Here is a 15,641-nt window from a genome sequence, read left to right on the forward strand (position 1 = left end):
ATTTTTTGCATCTATTTGTTATACAATAGATACATTTACTTTTCATATAAGATGGGAATTTTTTAGCACCAACTTGGAGCTAGGCACTGTATGAATTATATATGCAGTACTTCTAATCCTTACAAAAGCCTGAGAGTTAGATATTATCCCCGTTCTACAGATGAAACGACTGAGGCTCAAAGAGGTTAACTGATTTGCCTAAGACTACACAGTAGCCTGAACTGTAGCCCAAATCTATCTGATTCCACCATAAGCTTCAAACAATCCAATGTCATATTCATGACAAGTACAGTGCATCTTTAAAACAAAAGAGAGTACACTCAAAAAAAGAAGGGCATTTACTATTTATCACTTTACAATCTTGTGGATTAAAAAGAATCATTCTCCCTCCCTTGCCAAAATAAGTACAAACACAGGAATACAACTTTGCTTTTAAAATTACACTAAAAGAAAAAATATTGCATTTTCTTACTTTGTATGATTAAATAGGAAATGTTTTACGGATTAATGAAATTGAGGGATGAGTAGCTATTAAATCTAGCCATAAAAGGAGACATTCTGGATCATAAAATATATTTTATTCGTCTTGACAGTTGTAGTTTAATTTTAAGTATTTATGACATTACTTCATAGTAAATATGTCTAATTCATGAAAACTAGGCAGTATGAGAACGAACTTTGGAAATGTGCTCAAGTTTTTGGCCATTAAAACTACGTGTAAATGGATTTGCTGCTAAGAATTATGGGTTTTATATAGTAATGACATGAAATGAAAATTATCCGTATTCCACTCTACTATAAAGGCACTATTTCCACAACTGCTACCATTATTACTACTACCTAGACAGCTACACTTGATTTTGCAGAAGTAAATCACCTAACATATCCTCTATTATATATCATTTGAACTGAATATGAAAAATGCCACAATGGGGATTCATTGTTATATTAAAAAAAAAACCTTACCATTTGAACTTACTTTAAAAAAGAATCATCACGTGGTATAGATTTTGTAACCTAAAAAATTACACATTCTTATGTCAACAGTGTTTTTACTTTTAAAAGAAACAGTAGATTCTTACAGAAAATCCTTTTTGGTATTGTACATCTTCTTTACATTGGGGCTAGGGAAAGAGCACTGGGAGTTTAAGTGATTTAAATCTTAATAAAGACCATGGCTATGACTCTACCACCAGCTGTGAGGGGACCAGGTCTCAGGGTCCAATGTACCATGACATATTTACAAAAGAAATCAGAGAACATAACCTTTGGCTTCCTTGAAAATCCTCCCATGAAAACTGGCTGTGATTTAGGGAGAGGCAGTGAGGAATCATCACAGGGGTTTCTGACCTCACTCATATTTATGAGCAGTGGTTAGTCATACAGACCCTCTGAGACCCTCCACGTTACCCGTAATTCACATCTTAGATACCAAAGAGAAGAGCCCCAGAGCACAGAAGAACTCTATTTTGAAAACAAAACAAAAATTAAAATAAGAGAAATCTTTGAGATCACTGGGGAACAGGAGAAGAATACACACAAGGGTGCTGGTGTTCCCTTTCACATCATTTCATTTGAGAGGTTTTCTGCTCTGAAGTGACTTGGAATTTCCAGTCAAGTCTCTCCGTCAGTAACTTAGGAAGGCACCAAGCTTTTCCTAGTATTTCAGTATTGATTTGCAAGACAGGCAAATTTCACATCTGGGTCCCACCCAGGGATTAAGGCAGTGAAGAGCTTTCTGCTCTCATCGGAAGGTCCTGCAGGCTGTTGGGGACTGTGGACAAAACTCTGTCCCCATGTGCAACCCTAACATGATAGAACATAGAGGGAACAGGCAGAGGACCTGTGTGTGCACTAGAACCGAGATGCCCCACCCAAACCACAAGTACACCCATGACATCTTCAGCAGATAGCTTCTCAAATTAAAGAAAACAATGCACTATAGCTTGTAGCTGGGCCAGAAGAACCATTTGGGCCAAGCGTCACATTCTCAAGGGGCTTTCAAATCTAGACTTTGGAAGCCATGCTCAAAAGAGGCTGTTCATGTAGTTAGTTACAGAGATACATGGACGAGATTGGAAAGTGAAGATGAACATCATACATTTAAAAAAAAAAAAAATTTATTTATTTTTATTTGGTTGTGCCTGGTCTTAGTTGCAGCTCACGGGCTCCTTAGTTACAGCTTGCCAGCTCCTTAGTCAATGGCACATGGGCTCTTTAGTGGCGGCAGGTGGGCTCCTTAGTTGTGGCATGTGAACTCTTAGTTGCGTCATGGATGCTGGATCTAGTTCCCTGACCAGGGATCGAACCCAGGCCCCCTGCATTGGGAGCGTGGTGTCTTAACCACTGTGCCACCAGGGAAGTCCCGAGCATCCTACATCTTTAATTTCTTGTCTACTGGTGGATGACACCAACCAACTTTCGTGAACAATGAATTGATACATGAAATAAATCTCATGATTATCTTTTGTGTTTAAATATTTTAAATTTTGAAATGTTAAAAATATATCATTTTTAATATCTGAATTTCTTAATGTATGAGAAACTTCAAAAGATGAGAGTTGAGAGAGCAAGAAAGACCAAGACTGGAAAAGAAAGGGGGATAGCAAGCCACTTGTACGTCTGCTCAGACACTTTCTATTAGCTCAGGATGCCTTTTCTCAATGCCACAAACCCTACTCACATTTCATGAGGTCCTGTTTATCTCTGAGATGCAACTGACCTCTTCCTCCTCAGAATTCCCATAGCTCTTCAGCACCCCTTTATTGTGGCCCTTAGCTGTCTTGATCCTTCAGTTGAGTCACAGAAACTTTGACCTCCATGTTCATCCCTTCTTGCCCAGCAAACCCCTACTCAGGTTTTAAGACTCAGCTCAGGTATCACCTCCTCCGAGAACTCTTCTAATTCCCACCTCATTTTGCGCCCCACTCCATTCATTCCCCCCAACCCTGGTGCTCCTTTAGCATTCTGGGCACCCCTCTATCTCTGCCCCATCACAGCAGAGAGATGATCAGCTTATGAGCCAGTCTCCCCGGGTGTGATCTACTCTGAGTCAGGGATTCCATTTGAAGCATCTTTGTCTCCCAGTGGCTGGCACAGTCACAGTGCAGAGCTGGGACTCAATAACTGTTCATTGAACTTCATGAACTACTTTGAATTAGATATTCCAATTTAAGTCTTATCTCCCTTGTCAGTCTCTATGCTCCACAAGGGTGGGTAAGAGGTATATCTGATCGTATGAATATCTCCAACATTTGGTGCCTAAAACGACTTCATAAATAGTTGTCGAATGAGTGAATAAATGTATCCTGACCTGCACCTTTCATTGCAAATTGCAATGTGCAGCAGAAATGAGAACATAAAAATTCCATCTGTGAAAGGATTTTTCTTACTTATAACTGGTTTTTATTTCTAAATTCACTGTCAGGAGGATACCAAAGATTTCCTTTCTCTGGTTTTTGCCAGAAGGGAACACCTGCTGGGGCCTAGAAGGGAAATATACCTGTGGTTAGGGGTGGGGCGGGAACCGCAGAGCTTTCCACATGTTTTCAAGCATCTAGGGAAAGTCATCCATGAGATGGAGCCCGGGTAGAATCAACTGTGTTCCTTCATTCATTCACAGTCTGTCAATAGCATTTATTGGGCATCTTCTCTGGGCCAGGTGAGGCTCTGTGCTAGCTATCCGGGACACAAAGATGGGTAACAGACAATCCCTTGCCATCCAAGACTTCAGAGCCTAGTGGGAAATTAACCAACAATTAAAGTAACCACTCCAATTCTGCTTGCTAAGTGCTGTGTTATCAGGAAACACAGGTTATGAATGCAGCAAAGGTTAGAGTTACTTGCTCTGGAAACTTCCCTTTACTTCCTGAATGGACAGGGCTGCGTGTGAGAGTGTGGGCACCAGTGGCTGTGTGAGACTGATGATGACCTTGACGGAGAAGCTGATGGCATGAGGATGACCCTGCAACAGGAGTGAGAATGTTACAGGGAGTTGTCTACGTGAAGATTTTGCTCTCCCATCCACTGAGTATAGATCAGGGCCTTTCAAGCTTTCGTGTACATATTAATCATCTGGGAAGCCTGCTAAAAATGCAGATTCTCTTTCCGAGGGATCAAGGAAAGGGCTTGAAATTCTGCATGTCTAACAAGCTCCAAGTTAATGCTGAGGCTGCTGGCACGCAGACCACACTTCGAGTAGCAAGAATACAGAAGAGAGAGCAGTGGCTTTCCAAGGCTAACAGACCTAGATATCCAATCCCAACTCTAGCAGTCATTATCTGTGTGAATTATTTTTTTTTTTATTTTTATTTTTTGCGGTACGCGGGCCTCTCACTGTTGTGGCCTCTCCCGTTGCGGAGCACAGGCTCCAGACGCGCAGGCTCAGCGGCCATGGCTCACGGGCCCAGCCGCTCCGCGGCATGTGGGATCCTCGCGGACCGGGGCACGAACCCGTGTCCCCTGCATCGGCAGGCGGACTCTCAACCAGTGCGCCACCAGGGAAGCCCTGCGTGAATTACTTTTGCTTCCCCATCCTTCATTTATAGCATTAAAAAAAAAAAAAAAAAAAAAAAAAGGCTAATAAAGCCCACATCTTAAGATTGCCCTGAGGATTCCATGAGAGCGTTTGGAATAGGTACTCGGTAATTACTAGCTATTACTCGAAGGGTTTGCATTCTTTCCTCAAACGTGTCTGGAGATGATCAGGAAAAAACGTCTACGTCTCCCATCCTCAAGTGAATCCTACTTACTTTGGGACGGTAGCCTCCGTTTTTCTCCACGTGGTCCCCTTGTCTGTTAAGGATTTCCTTTTTATTCCCAACACCTCTCAATTTAATATCAGATGCTGTTCAGGAACGAGGTGGCTTGTTTATCTGGGTTATTAATGAAGTTGTTAAGTGAGGCTGGAGGGGAAAGCCGGTGGCATCCTGCACTCTCACTCCACGTAAATCACGACCCCGAGCTGAGACGGCTTCCGCCACGTGTCAGTTTCTACCACCCCGCTCGTCTCAGTGAATTCGAAAGAACTTCATGATGAGAGTTTTATGCGATGCCACACCAAACCTTCTCTAAACCTCAAGGTCTAGCACTTCGACAGCGCTTGCTTTTGTTTGCTCATCCTCCAGGTTTATCACACAAAAGATGATGCCGCTGTACCTTGCAGGAGAGGCTTCTCCTTTAACACCTCCACGGCTGACTCCCCATAAAGCAGTTGCCTCCTCCGTGTCGAGCAGCTTGCTTCCAGCCACAACCCTCCACCTGACAGGTGAACAGCTGGCCCTGAACTTAATCTATGCCTTTTACCTCGGTAGTAAATCTGGTGGCCGGATGCCTAACAGCCTGCACATGGCTCCAGTCACCTGCAGATTCAAGCTGCCTGACCCAGGGTGGTATTTCCCCATCCTCCTCCCACACACAACCTCCCTCCCGCTCCACATACAGCCGTATATGCTCCCAGAACCACAAGAACAACCTTGCTGTGATTCTCACCAGCTTGGCTTCCCAACAGAGAAACAGGCCTATTTTCTTTTGCAAAATGGAAAGAAAATTTTCCCTGCCCAGAACCTTCAGGGCTTTCCACCATTCAAATACATCAGCCTGTTAATATCATCATATGAATATTCCCTGGGATTCTCTAAACAATTCAGTAGCAAGTGAATCAAGAGCCATGGCCTCACACTCTTGAAACACTAAGGGGATCCTACAGAAAAGATCAAAGAGATTTTAGAATCCCTATCCAGAATGTTCCACATTTGGTACCTTCTTGGCATCTTCTTGGCTCATTTCTTAAAGGCAGCTCATCATTATCCACTGGGAGAAAGAGAGAAACTAATAGAGAGGTAGGTCATTGTGATCTTGGGTGGCTTTGGCCTGCAGCAGTTTGAAGCAGGGTTTCGGATCCCCGCCAGTGATTGAGGTCGGGTCACGGCGGTGAGAGCACCATCTCCTAGCCACCAGACCAGTGGTCGGTGACAAGGCCCTGGCCCTATGGCTTTGCAGGAAAAGAATTCCCACAAAGACAGAAAGTAGTGAAACAAGTAAAGTATTTATTAAGAGAAAAAAGAGTACATGTGGATAGACACACGGGTGAACTCAGAGAGAGGGTCACACCCTCGTGGCAGTTTGAATCACTTTTATGGGGCATTGCTTCTGGGTTTCCTTTGGCCAATCATTTCGATTTGCCTGGTTCAAAGTCCACATTTGGTATATTTCAGGATTTTCCCATGTGTGCGCGCGCATCTCTTAGCCAAGATGGATTCTACCAAAGGGGCCTATGGGTAATAAGCATTAGTTGCCGTCACTTACCATCACTCCCCTTCTGGCCTCCAAGGAGGCTTTCTGCACATGTGTAGTCAGGGAGGTGCCCTGACTTCCAGAATGAGGAATATGTGGTCTCTTATCTTCTATCTGGGCAGGGCCCAGCCTCCTCTCTCAACTGTCCTGTTAGTCCCGTCTCAGAGTATGGGTCCACAGGGAAGGAAGTCAAACCATTTGCCCTGAGGGGCCATCTGTCTCCTGCCTCACTTGGGTTTGTAGGTTTGCTATAGCCTTCTTGAAAAAAGAATTATATGGGATGTAGAAAAGAGGTGGGGTCTGCAGAACTGAGGCAGAAATGCAGTTTAAAAACTTGAAAAAAAAAAAGAAAGGGGGGGTATTAACTAGCAGACTTATTCTTTCCCAGCTGGGGAGGCAGGAATCTCAAGGCCAAAAATGCATCTTATCTTTTGCCTGAACTTCTTCTTTTTCCTATCCTTAAATCAGGAGACACCAAAATTGGACTTTTTCTAAAAATTGACAATTTCTAACAGAAAGCATTGGGCTATGCCTTTTGCATTCTTGCATAAGATTTTCCTTCTCTCTCTCAATACACACACACACACACTTCTGTTTTTTCACCATCATCTATAGCCTCACTTTCCTATATGATAACAAATAGCCAAAAGTAGCTCTTTATTTTAAATTTAAATTTAAAAATGAAATTTAAATTTAAATTTTAAAATTCTTTGATCACTTTAGCCATATTTCAATAGGCAGGCTAGTTGCTGCTGCATTTAGTAGTACAGAGAATATTTCCATCATCATAGAAAGTTTTATCGGCGGGTATTGATCTATACACTACATGTCATAGGATAAATACTCAAGAAATATGTATTCAGGGACTTGTCTGGTGGCACAGTGGTTAAGAATCCGCCTGTCAGTGCAGGGGACACGGGTTCAAGCCCTGGTCTGGGAAGATCCCACGTGCCGCGGAGCAACTAAGCCCGTGCGCCACAACTACTGAGCCTGCGCACCTAGAGCCTGTGGCCCTCAAAAAGAGAAGCCACCGCAGTGAGAAGCCCGTGCACTGCAACGAAGAGTAGACCCTGCTCGCCACAACTAGAGAAAGCCCACGCGCAGCAACAAAGACCCAACGCAGCCAAAAAAAAAAACCCAGAAATATGTGTTTACTAATTGGCTAAATGAATGAATAAATATGTGCTATAGTTTTTCTAAATATAGTTTTTCCTCTTCAGCTTCACTAAAAATTGCCCATTTATTTAGGGATAAATGAAGTTAAATTCCTCACACCATAGCACTCATAGGCCTTATCTTATTTTGACACACATTTCAATACTTTAAAAAGCTGCTAAAAGAAAACATAGGAGAATTATATAAACTTGAGATGCCAAAGAGCTTTCTAATCCAGAGAGGAAAAGATGCACAGATTTGTCTGTGTATAAATTTCCAATTTCTCTGAGGTAAAAATAACAAATAAAAAACCAACAAATACTTGGGAACTTTTTAACATACGTGACTGATAAGGGGTTAAAATTCTTAACTTATAAACATTTAAAAAATCAATTCAAAAAACACCCCAGTTGAAAAATAACAGCCAATTCACAAAGACTACTACAAATAGCCATTTTACTCATTAAAAAAGCTGAACCTTACTACTAATCAAAGAAATGCAATTAAAGCAACAATAAGATCTTCACCTATTAGTCTGGTACAGATTAAAAAATACTTTCATAATTAGCATTGGCAGGGTTGTAAGGAAACAGACATATCCAATATTGATGTTCTGAATTGGAAATTGACATGGCCTTTGGGGAGGGTACTTTGGCAGTTTCAACCAAAATTTTAAACATGAATACATCTTTATCAGCAATCCCATTTCTAAAAATGTATCCTACAGCAGTCCTCAGACAAATGCAGAGATTTATGTACCTAGAACTTCCTTATAGCATTGTTTATGAGTGAAACAGATGTATCTAAAAGTCTACTAACAGATCACATGTATGTGATGGAATATTGTAAATTAGGTTTTTTTTAAGTTTTATATTACTAAAATAGTAAGTTGTTAAGTCAAAAGTACAAGATTGGGCTTCCCTGGTGGCGCAGTGGTTGAGAGTCCACCTGCCGATGCAGGGAACACGGGTTTGTGCCCAGGTCTGGGAAGATCCCACATGCTGCGGAGTGGCTGGGCCCGTGAGCCATGGCCACTGAGCCTGCGCATCCGGAGCCTGTGCTCCGCAACGGGAGAGGCCACAGCAGTGAGAGGCCCGCGAACCGCAAAAAAAAAAAAAAAAGTACAAGATGCAAAATAATTTAAACATTACCACCTCCATGTGTATTAAATATACATATATACACAAAGAGATAGAACACATTGAGGGCTTATCTTGTACTGATCTCTGTTCTAACTGCTTTGTATATTCACTATATATATATATATATATATGGCATCTTCACATAAACCTATGATGTAGGTAATATTATTATCTCTATTTTACAGATAAGGAAACTGAAGCATGGAGGGATTGCTAGCACAAAATCACTTAGCTAATAAATGGCAGAATCAGGATTTGAATACATGGAGTCTAGCCACCTAGTCTGTGCACTTAACACTGCCAAGTAGTGTGTCCACTGAGGGCAGTGGGCAGGATAAAGATAGAGAAAGAACTAGCGATGGAGATAAAGACACAGATTTCAAATTCTTAACCTTGGTTACCTCTGGTGAATGGAACTGGGCTTAGAGGTGGTTGGAGGATGAGGAATGTGACCAGTTTAAAATGAAAAGCAAATAAGAAAGAAATGTGTCATTTATTATAATTTTCTAATGTTTAAATTTTTATACTAAGCCTTATCACCTTTACACTAAAAATTCTAATCTGGAAAAATATTCTATCTCTTTTTCTCCAGCAGGTTTAGAAATATTGTTTTTTATTTTAAGAATGAAAAGAATGTAAATGGGAATCATGGACATCTTGGAAATTTCACATATACCCAGTCATCTGGAGAGAAATCACTCATCTCCTGGTTTCAGGGGACTAGCAGCCCCCAAGAGCACACTGGCCAAGAGCCAAGCTGTAGCATCCGCTGCCCAGTTTGGCCATGCATGTGTCTTTGTTCCTGGGTCTTGACTTGGCCATGCTAAGCTTTGCTTTCCTTACCCACATAAAGGGAATAATGATTGGTCCTGTGCTTTGTGCAATGCTTGGTGCCTCGTTAGTCTCTGCCAGTGTTGGCTACCATAGTCATCGTTGCCACGTTGAACACTCATTGCCCCTTCTTCTGGCAATTTGGAATTAAGATTGCAAATTGATCCAATCATCTGAAGCAGCCGAGAGACCAAGACAATGAAGTTGGCATGCTGAATAAGAGGTGTGGGTATAAATGAGAGACTACGACCAAGTACCTGCTGATAAAAATTGTAGGAAGGTGCTCACTGAAAAAAAAATGCACACCGTGAGAGCTGTGAGTTAACTTTTAACTACAAATGAGGACTATAGCCCAGGAGACAGCCTTTCAGATAGCTCTGAGAAGCTGCTCTGGAGAGGTAGCAGGGGGAAGTCAGTAAAGATATGATTTTGCTGAAGGGCCGGTACATGCAATCAAGCACACATTTTGGCAGAGGCTGGCTGCTCGTCGCAAGGAACAGATGTCTCCCTTAATGATTTTAGTGCTTTTCTAGGTATGAAGAGATGCACGAACTGGGACTCATAAAATCTTCTGAAAATATCTAACTCTCTGAAGGCCTGTTCTGCCAGTTTTTCCCAGAGCACAGAGGGCCACATTCCAGATCTCCACCCTGAGCTCCTTTCAGGGTGTGTTCAAGGTCAGCAGCTGCAGCAGCTTGTGACCTAATCCTTGGAGAGGCAGACGGCAAGGGACAACTTTTTAAATTGGCAAAGCCTTCACCGACGAACACAGTGATTACCCCCTGAAGTGCTCCAGGCATGTGAGTCCTAGAACTCCAATGTCTGCCCATCAGCTCTCAGAATGAGGGGCCACTTCTTTCAAAAAGGTGGGGTCTGCCATTGCTGTCTGTTTGCTCAGTAAGGATGAAAAGTTTCCAATAACCTTATAAACACTTCTCATTTCCAAAGTTCTTGCTCTTATTCATAGCTCCTGCCTTTCACTTATAAGGAAAAAAACTATGTATTCAGGAAGTATTCATGGCAAAATCTATTTAAACAATAAAAAGAACAACCACCAAAAAACCCAGGAACTCCTTTTAAAAACAAAGGTCCAGAATGTGCCCATCCAAGACTTAATTGCCATATGATTGAAATGTATAGTTTTGAGAATGACTCTGTCAACAAACCACACACTCTGCCCTAATATCCACTGTGCTCCACACTGCTTCTATGTATTTGCACACACACACACACACACACACACATGCACAGCTTGTCTCCCACATTTTCAGACTGTTTTAAAATACAAGGTACAGCCAGGTTATGAAACATGCTTGAGGCTGTGTTCTCTTTGTTCATTAAACTATAAAGCATTTTAATCCTACAATTAATTTCAGGTAAAATAAAGACATGACACAGCCGCGGTACTCTTGCAAAAGCATTTGTGCTAATACCTTACATTTTTTACACTAAACCACACTGCTGAAAAGTTTAACAGACCTTCATAATTATAACTGCTTTCTAGATTCTTTTTTTTTTTTTTTTTTTTTTTTGCCTACCTCAGTTGTCAAAGCATGAACGAAGCTTGATTTTGGGAAGAATTCCAATTCAGAGTTATTTTTCCATGAGGTACTTAAGACTCCACACAGCAGCTCGTGATTATGTTGGCAGTGGCTTTGCATAACTGTTGGTTTCCTGTAGTATAAATAAGTGAACAGCTAAGAATGCTAATGTTTTGCTTTGACCAAGAAAAAGCTCTCAGTAAATGACAAGGAATTACCCTCATTGGACTACTTAAGTTTTTTTTTTTTTTCCATCCTTTAAAGGGGTAAGCTAAACCAAAACAATAGAGATAAGTGATCACATCATACATGCTACCACTTTAAGATCATGCTTCAAGTTAAAAAAAATTCAGAATGTTTCATTCCCAAAGTCCTTTCTAGTTGACAAACTGAACTGGAAGAAAGGCCATGAATATCGCTGGAAAACACCAACGCAGGCAGTGTCCAACTGCGGCTCAATGCAGTGCAAAGGAAGTCAGAGTCTAGGTCCTCTTGAGATTTGGACCAAAAAGCAAGAAAAAGAAGCCTGGGCTCGGAGAGAGGACAGACCAGGAGGTTAGGAAGGAAAGGCTGCAGAGGAGAAAGCTTGGTGAGATAGGAGTGTGTTGATGGAAAGTTGAGGGGCAGCTCCTGAGAGAAAGAGGCTTTGCTTCCTGTCAGCTGTCATGGTCAAGAGGAGGACAGGAACTCAGTGGGATGAGGTGTTATGGGCCTTGCACAGAGCAGTGTGTCTTTTGCTTATTCCACATCCTCCAAAATAGGGACCACTAAAGTTTCCCCGACCAGTCGCATCTGTTTTTGCTCTTCCCCTTGCACACAACAATCCCACTATATGAAGCAAAAGGCAGGTAAATATCCTCCCAGGGTGCCTTGCAGCTATCACTGCCCTCCTACCTTCTCACTTCCTCCCCTGCCTCCCACCTACCGAAGGCTCAGCCTGCCAGCCAGCATCGTTCTCTCCAGGACACGTGGACTGCACTCCCTTGGTGGATGGGCCATGGCTCACATGACTGCTATTCTGTAGTTCTGTGGTTTTCACTTCTCTGTTTCACCCACTAGAAAATGAGTTTCTCCAGGGTAGGACCAGGACTTCGAATGATTTATATCCTCAGAGCCTAGCCTAGTGCTGGCATGTAGTAGACTCTTGGGAAATGGTCTTCAAAAGAAAGAACAAATTCATCAGTGAGGCTTGTGTGTTCCCCCATTGTAGTTGCCCTTGTTTATGAGCTATCTGGTAATGAAATAGTAACATGTGTTACATTAAGCAAATCATTTTAAATAATTACTTATTTTTAAATCACTGAGATAACCTGGTGATTAACTAGTGCATGTTATAACCTAATGTTATAATATAAAAAACATTACATTATACATAAAACATTATTTCTTTATATAGCATAGGTTCCCATAGATAAGTTTCACAATAAATGATATATAGTCAAATATCACCTCTATCTACCATTAAAAGAACTTAGTTGAACGACCACTGTTCTTTTTGCCAAGATGGTCATTAAAATTTTTTTTTGTAATGGACATGTCAGTCGTCCATAAAGGTAGAGAGAACAGTACAACAAACCCCATGAACTCATCAACCAACGATTTTCAATTCACAACTGGTTTTGCTTCATCTAATATTCTCACCAAACCCTCTGCCCTCTATTACTATAAAACAGATTCCAGACATCATATCATTTCATCTAAAATATTTCATTAAGTATCTCTAAAAGGACTCTTTTAAAAATATAATATCAATATCACACCTAAAAATTAACAATAATTCCTAATATCAAATATTTATTCAGTGTTCAAATTTCTAATTAAAACATAAATGTTAATAATTTATTTGTTTACAGAATCAGGATGCAAATAATATCCATACATTATGACTGGTTGATGTTTCTTAACTTTCTCTCAATCCATAGCTCTCCTTCCTCTTCTCTTTCTTACAATTTATTTGTTGAAGAAACAGGTTCACTGATTTACAGAGCTTCCCAAAGTGGATTTTACCAACTGCATTCATGCGGTGCCTTCTACCCTGATCCTCTGTCTTCTGCATTTTCTGTAAATTGCTAGTTGTATCTAGAGGCTTGATCAGATTCAAGTTTCATCTGTTGGCAAGACCATTTCAAAGAGGGTGGTGTGTTCTTTGATCAGGAGGCACACAATGAGTGGTTGTCTTTCTTGTGATGTTAGCAGCCACTCATGCTCAGTGCCGAGATTCATACATTCATTAATGGTTTCATCATGGTGATATTCCAATACTGCCATCTCTTCTTCACTTACTAGCTGGCTACCTCTATAAATTTCCCATTATCTACTATGTATTTGATTATTTAGTGGTACAGTTTATATAGGACAGACGACATAAATATTTAGTAATTCCCCTTTAGTGTTCATAATAATGAATTGGTTACCTAGTATCCTCCCACGGTGAGCAATTCATTTTCTTTTTTTTTCCCTAATGCCCTTTTGAACTTGTGGATTTCATTATATTTGATGAATATCAATCTATTGCAGTAAATTTCCTTATTTGATACTCAAATTTTTTCACCTTTGACTAGTGGAACCTGGTTAAATTTGGTCTTCAGTCCTTTTAGTTTGCCCATGGACAGTAGCCCATGACAATCGTTTTAAGACAAATTAAAACATCCACAGAATAAAGAGAATTTTATGCTGATAAGCACCTCTTTTCTCTTGCAGATGGCAGCCTATCTAGCAAAATGCTACACTACCCACTGAACTATGCTTGCTTCAGACATCCATTGAGGAAAGCTCCAGGGAAAAGACTGGGACTCGGGGGTTAGAGCCATGACCTTTTATCTTGCAGATTTTTCTCCAAGCACTCAAGAAATAGTAGGGTTTTTATTATTATCATTAACTCTTAAGAGGCTTACACTATTGCTTTCTTGAGACCACAAAACTCCATTTGACTTAATAATTAGATTTCAAGAGTATATAAGTATATAATTGCAGCAGTCAATTTTGGTTTGTTGTTGTTTTTTTTTTCAGTTTCAAGTAGTGTTGCTACTTATTTTGTTTGGAAAATGAACATTTATTTTAATGTAGATTAGAATTAATTTTCATTTCTGTTTTAGTCATCCATAAAGCCAAGTATGAAATATAGTAACAAAAACACAGTATCTCAATCTCATATAATCTATCTCAAGCAGATGCTATTTATTTAAGTATATTTTCGTTAGCATTGCCATCGGAACATAAGTCTGCCAAGACATAATTTTCCTCAGAATTTCATCAGAGTTATTTCAAAACACCAAAGTTAAAAATAACTGCTATTTTTTGTATTCATTTAGACCTCAGTGAATCCACATATCCACACTGAATATATGTACATACATATATATATAATAACAATCTGAAAAAGAAATATACACACAAAATTGAAGTTGTAGAGCAAAAGGTAAATTTAGTTCTGAGTCCTGCTGACTGTAAAATTTGAGCAACAAGGTTTTATTCTCTTCCTATAAGCTTTTTTTTTAAAAAAACATCTTTATTGGAGTATAATTGCTTTACAGTGGTGTGTTAGCTTCTGCTGTATAACAAAGTGAATCAGCTATATGTATACATATATCCCCATATCCCCTCCCTCTTGCGTCTCCCTCCCACCCTCCCTATCCCACCCCTCTAGGTGGTCACAAAGCACCGAGCTGATCTCCCTGTGCTATGCGGCTGCTTCCCACTAGCTATCTATTTTACATTTGGTAGTGTACATATGTCCATGCCACTCTCTCACTTCATCCCAGCTTACCCTTCCCCCCACCTGTGTCCTCAAGTCCATTCTCTATGCCTGCATCTTTATTCCTGTTGCAGCAGTCAATTTTGTAATGATTCCTTCTAGAAGTAAAAATAAATATAACGTAGGTAACCCTCATGTTCCAAATAGCAAACAGGCTTAGTTGAGAGGATCCTGTGGTCTTGATTTCCCTTTGCCTCCTTCCATCTCGCAGTGAGCAGTCTTCCCATTTCAGGGGCATGACCCAGACGTCAGGGGCACAGCAATGAGACAGTCACAAGAGGACCAGGAAGGCACTAGGCCACCCCTGGTAAATATGCAATATCTGTTCCTGGAAAAGTTTATAAACCATGGAGAGAAATATATGTGTTGGCTGACTTAGAGTGGGTTATAATTTGACATAACAGAGTGGGTAGATCAATGTGGATGTTTCTTCTAACTAACGCGGGACTAACGAACATTCGTTCTCTGGTCAGTTAAGCAGAAAGCACAAATATATGATTATTCTGTTTCCTATAGGTCACTAAGCATCTTCACTGTCTCATTCTTACCCCCACTTTCCTCACCATTTTTTCTCACCTGCATGCATGCATTCAATCATTCATTCATTCACTCATTCATTCATGTGATAACTAGTGATTGAACAACTTCTTCTATGTGCCAGGAGCTGGGGATACGCCATGATGAACAGAACAGAAAGCAAGATATCTGCTTTCTTTCTGTTTGGAGGAAATAGTCAAAATACAAGTAAAAAACTCAACAAGATAGTTTAGATAATGACATGTGCTATGAAAGAGTAAAAGAAAATGAAGTGAGAGAGAGTCACCATGGGACGGCCTAAAATGGCTGATTGGAGAGGGTTGCAGGTAAACTAGAATAGGGATTAGTAACTTTTTCTGTAAATTGCCAAAGAGTCGATATTTTAGG

This window comes from Hyperoodon ampullatus (genome assembly GCF_949752795.1).
Source record: "Hyperoodon ampullatus genome assembly, chromosome: 8".
Taxonomy (NCBI): domain Eukaryota; kingdom Metazoa; phylum Chordata; class Mammalia; order Artiodactyla; family Ziphiidae; genus Hyperoodon; species Hyperoodon ampullatus.